We start from the raw sequence: 6,000 nt of genomic DNA on the forward strand, positions 1-6,000 counted from the left end.
GTTCTGCACTAGTACACACACATAGGAAGTTACCTAGTGAAATAACACATCAATCATGGGTTAACACCAAGTCTGCACCCATACAATGCCATTTCCAGGTCATTAAGGAAAAACAGCTGCAGAATCTGCATTGGGCCAGGCTGCCAAGGCTCAGCAAGAGTTTGAGATGTGTAGTGAGCTCACAAGTTGTTTGTTGTGGAGAGAGAAACCTTTTCTACTAAGATCTGTGACAACAGTCAATGAACTGCAAAGATTACACATGGTAAATATGTCTCAAATGGAGCAGCCCTCAGCTCTTAGCTAGTAGGTGTAACGCTGTATAAAAACACAACCACAACAAAAGGAGCAGCAATCTACCTATTCAAATCTCAAGACTGACTCTCAATCCTGCTAGAAGAAATTGTTTTCTTTGCTGACACTACAAACCTGGGTATGTATTTTAAAATTTAATGAAAATGTGTCAGTTGAAAGCCTGTTCTTCCTACTCAGTTCAAAAGTTCACAGGCAAAGTAAGGTGAGGTGTTTTGTTAGCATATCTAAAATCTGCCTCTTAATCTTTCTGGATTAAGAGTTTGCTCAAATTTTTGTATGCCTCTGAGCATCCTTTGAGTTAGATATGCACATTTTTACTCTATCTTGAACTTCCAACAGTGCATTCAGAATTCAACCACTGTTCTCTAGGGAGTGTATGCAGACCATCTGTGGCTTCCTTGTACCCCATCACTGAGTCTCTCTCCTTCTCTTAAAAAAAATACAGGGAAGCTCACACAAAAACCCTGTTCTACTTGTTGGACTAAGACCATAGTTGTGTTCTGTTACAACAAAGAAAAATAAGACCAAGACAATGGTGAGGAAAAAGTCAAGCCATCATTAGGCTGAAAAAGCAAGAATCACGTATGTCTAGAGTTTTGGTTCTGAACTTCTTAATTCTACTCTTTAGAGCCAGAGACTGTCAGTCAGCACCAATTTTCTCTTATGATGGTGTTTTAAAACAGCCTGTCTTTGCACTGTACCTGTGAGGGTGCAGCAGGTCTCTAAACACATAAAGTCTCTCTCAGCTTGTCAGTGCAAGTTCCTCACCTCACATTTCTTGTAACGACATTATCTAACTGCTAGTACAGCATTTCACAGCACAGTGACTCTCAGTCACACTGGGGGAAAGGGAAGGGGAGAAGAGACAGATACAGAAGGCAAGCACATGTTCCAGGCCAGAGTGAACCGAAGCATGAGCAGCCGTAGGCATGGATGTCTAAACCACAAACATATGCTTGTCAGGTCCACACATGCACATTACCCAACAAACAAACTAAAAATAGATAAATACTACTACAGCAGCCATCCTTCCCTTTTCATTTGTTTTTAATTTTCCTTTCCTTGCTCCTCACTAAGCCAAGAGTTGTCAGGGTTGGTTCTGAGTGTGGCATCACAAGGAGGTCCCTCTCCCAGCTACAAGTTTCTTTGATCTTCTCATTAGTAAGGGTAGAAACTCCACTTTCAGGTAAACAGTACCCATTTATTTCTTCTACTATATCTTCAGCTATTTCAGTTTGAGAATTTCAGTATATTTTAAATTAAGCAACTAAGTTAGCTTCAAATACCCACTTGACATTGATAGAAATGTCAGTTTACTGTACAACAGAGTGCTTATTTTCCTGAACAACTACTATGAAAGTGTCAGTGATACATTCCCTTCCCATAACAGTCCTAAATTAATAGAATCATAGAATGATTTTAACAAATTTCTTGCTAATGTGGCATGAATTCTCTTGCAGTAATTAAAGTTAATGCACAGCATGTTTTAGTCTACCGCTTTCCCTCCCTCCCCCCCTTCCCTGGAATAAGTAACCATTTTATACTGCACTTGTGATATCAGTCATCAGGGATACATTGGACACATGCTCTCTGCTATGGAGAGAGAAAGCAAAATGTTGAGTCACAAAAACTTTTTTACTTCAGTGTTGCATACAAGCTCAAGAGCTACAAGCAAGTTCTCATGCTCATAGACACACAGGTCTTTCACAGATAGTAAGATACAATGAACAATTTCTTACTATTTCATAAGATCACTAACTTCTGTCTATCAATGCATACAGTTACTACACTGAGAAAGAACAAGGACAACACTTTTTTTTTTTTTTTACAGCTAGAATTAAAATGCAGGAGCTGTACTCTAGCTAAAACTAAATTACTGCAAGCTAGAATAAGAAGTGGAACTAATTCATTACTATGGAACTAGAATAACACCATGCAGAATAGCATGCAAAAAGTTATTCACTGAATGGATACTGGATTGCATATGACTTCACATAAAATGAAACTGCAAGCAGATATGTACTCTAAGCATCAGCAGGTGGCATTAGTAGAGCATATTTAGCATGTTTCGTCTTAGCTGAAGCCTAAGGCTACTTCAAAAACTTGGCAACTTTGTGTTAATTAAATTGTAAAGTGGCAAACAGTGATACTAGTAATAGTTACATGCCTGCAGGAGGCGAATCAAAGCTGTCAGTCTCTAAGGAACAGGCTAGTAAACCTTCCGACTGAAAAAAGCCTATTACTTACTATTAGCAAATTTGCAGTACCTTCTCATTTTGACAGCCAAGTCCCTTCAGGAGGGAATTATTCTACAATGACAATATACAAAATGCAGAATAATTTACCAGTTAAGCACTAAATATATGAACCAGGATGCTAGGAGGAGTACCAGAACTCAATCAATAGACAGTCAGGGTAAGCAAAAAAACTGCAGTATCAGCAAAAGCAAATGCTAGTTAAAATTTTTAAGGTGTTGAAATCAACTACAGAAATGATGTTTAGTTCTGTAAACTTGCTATTACAAAGAATCAATCCAAGTGAAAAGGTATATATTAAACACAAAATTATGAACCTTTTCAAGGATTTCAGGTTTTTACTCCTGGTTCCCAAGATCTTATTACTACAGCCACAATGGACTTACTTAGGAAGACAACAATCTTCTCTTATGTCAATTGTGAGCTATTTCTGATTCTTTTGAGTCTAAAGACGCGAGACAGAAAGAAAGTGGATGCTTCGTACTTGATGCTTTCACAGCTCTTTTGGGGTAGAAGGATAGAAGAGAAAGTGCTATGCAATGTATATGCAAGAAGAACAGGTACATTCATAAATGTATCCATCTTACCCCATGGCATCTCAAGTCATATGTCAACAGAAACAGCCACATGCAACCTCTCAGGATATCACTGGAGACTGCAGTTCCTGACCATCTCCTGCTCTTCAGGAGTAAAATAGCAATATACCATGTGAATTCTTTGAGATAAGGCATTCAGGACCCAACGATATTAATTTGCTCATTAAACCATTTGGTAATTAAGCAGCACAGCAGTCATACCAAATGTATTCTACATGTGTAAGTAGGAATTTTATTTAAAAGGCAAGTCTAGTCTACCTGTGTCTCTCACATTTAGTTATTCTGAGTAGATTAAGAAACACTGATTCCATTAAAGGAAGAAAAATGCTATCATTAGCAATGGAAGAGATTCATAGTTCAGTGCTTCCACAGAGCAGCTCCTAGCAAGCAAAGAACCAGAACTGTCAATACCAAGGAGAAGTTATTTCAGAAGTTCTAAAGATCAAGCAGATCCGATCCAGAATACTGGGGGGGAGGCAGGTGGAGAGAAGTCTCTCCAATAAATAATATTAAAATGTAAAAGCCATTATATACATTTAATATCCCATTAAGATTCATAATAGACTTGTGGCTGTCTTCAAGAAAATTTACCAAAGGCATAAGTCATCCCATTCAAAAACCTCTACTGATCAGCCAGAAACAAGTGTAACTTATTCATCACATTCTTCCTATGTACCAAGGAAGTCAAAGGCAAGAGCAACACAAAAAAGACTCAAAAATAACATGCTTTGGTGTTTAGGATATAGCCAGTTTAGTTTTTGAGGGGTTATTCACCATATATTTTACATATAGTGATCATTCCAAAACTTATTTTGTAGACTTTAAGTTAGATTTACTAAGCAGTATAATGACAGAAGCCTTAATAAAATACACGGAACAGTACTGTAAACCATGTCTTCTGCACTATTATAAGATGCTGACCAAAGGATACTTAAAGGGCTTTTGTCTACTGTATCTCATAATCCACTTTTATGAATGCTGCCTCAACAGTCTCTTCACTTTAGCACTAGTAAAGCAAAATGAAAGTTTAGTCTCATACTAGGTGAGGTAAGCTTTTGTACAAGAAGGTACGCTTTTATTGAACACATTACAGGACTAAGTGACAACTTCTCCCCAGCCTCACATATTTTCACAGAACTGAAATACAACCTCTAAGTTCACCTCTTGTGCTTTCTGCATGGTACCAAAAACTAAGTTCTTCCTTCTGAGGAAGGCACAAAACCTCTAAATACTTTTTTCCCGGAGACTTGGTGGAAATACAAGTTAGCCATACTACTGGAAGCGTGGTTTGAACCCATACACAGTTATTGCCTGTTGCCACATAAAAATTAGATACAAGTATTCCCTGTTGTAGACCATCTTGCAAAGCAGATATTGATTACACCACTAGTATTTCAAGGCTGGTTAATTTTTATGACTTTCACAGTAAAGTTAGTCTTTTTCTCTCATTTCTATAAAAGCTTGATTTCACCATTAAGCCACTGTTAACCTTCACACATTCATAACTAATAAGAGCAAAATGATCATTGGAATTTAGCTCACCCTGTGTAAACCACTTACTTGTACTAAGAACAAGCAGGCCAAGTAACAGTAGAGTGTCTGAATGACAAACAAAAATGATGCGATAAAATTCAGATGATTTATCTAGTGAACAGTATAGGGCTGGCAACCTATCAACAGATACTTAACAGCAACTCACCTGAAGGCATCACCCCCCAAAAAAAGATGCCAGATTTTCCTCTGTGTACTTTGTTATTCCCTCAGTAGAATATTAAATAATAATAATAATAATAATAAGCAAGCTTGCTTATTCAGCCTCATCCCCAGGTCTTTTTTCCCCCCATTCTTCCCTGTGGAATAATGGCCAAGGTTTGCTTGGCAGAGAGTTCTGGACACTGTTACCCAGAACATCAATCAATTTCATCGTAGAGGTCAGAGTCACCACTTGCTGAGGCCTAAAAATTTTCCACTCCATTCCTAAGACTTCCTTCACATCTTAAAACCAAAGGAGGCAAAAGACAGGGTATCTGCCAAATCACCATTTTCACCAGAATTAAAGTATTGTTTTAAAGTTTTTAGAGTTGGCTTTTGTTTTCTTTTTGAATTTCAGACTAGATTCTGAAATGTTGTTCGAACACCTATAAATAGAAATGGACATCTACTAGAATTTTCAAAAGCATCTGTCTGCTCAGATGCTGTACTTGGTGAGAATTGACACAGGAAAAAAAAAAAAAAAAAAAAAAAAAAAAAAAAAAAAAAAAAAAAGCTGTAAATTCAATATCTTTTTCCAAAACAACACAAGCCACCTTCATTAATATCATATATGTGCAAATTATATTTGAATAGCAATAACAATATGCTGTACAAGCCAACATCTGCATGTATGTTCCCTCTACATATCCTGTACCCACATACCCCAGAAAAATACATTTATTCAGACTTGACTCTTACACATAGACATTTCAGCCAGTTCATTAACTGCTTGTAGAGCAAGTAGTAACAAAAATAGTAGCTTCACTTATAGTGAGTCAAATCAGCATGTTACCAGTATCCACCTCTGAGAAGGTGCTACAGATCTGGCTCCTGAATTTTTACTTCAGTTTTCTTTGTGATCTTACCAATTAGCGTGTTTTTCATAATCTAGTAAGTACAACTTTCATAAGATCTATTATTTCACTCTAATTTAAAAAAATAAAAAAGTAACCAAAACTTAAAAGAAATCAATAGTTTTAATCTTTGGCAAAAAAACAAGAACAGGACTTGGCTACTGAATGCCCTAGGGTCTTCATTATATTCCTTCCACATCAGCATGTATTCTAGAATATATTCCCCAGAGG

This window comes from Excalfactoria chinensis, chromosome 12 (assembly GCF_039878825.1).
Source record: "Excalfactoria chinensis isolate bCotChi1 chromosome 12, bCotChi1.hap2, whole genome shotgun sequence".
NCBI lineage: Eukaryota > Metazoa > Chordata > Aves > Galliformes > Phasianidae > Excalfactoria > Excalfactoria chinensis.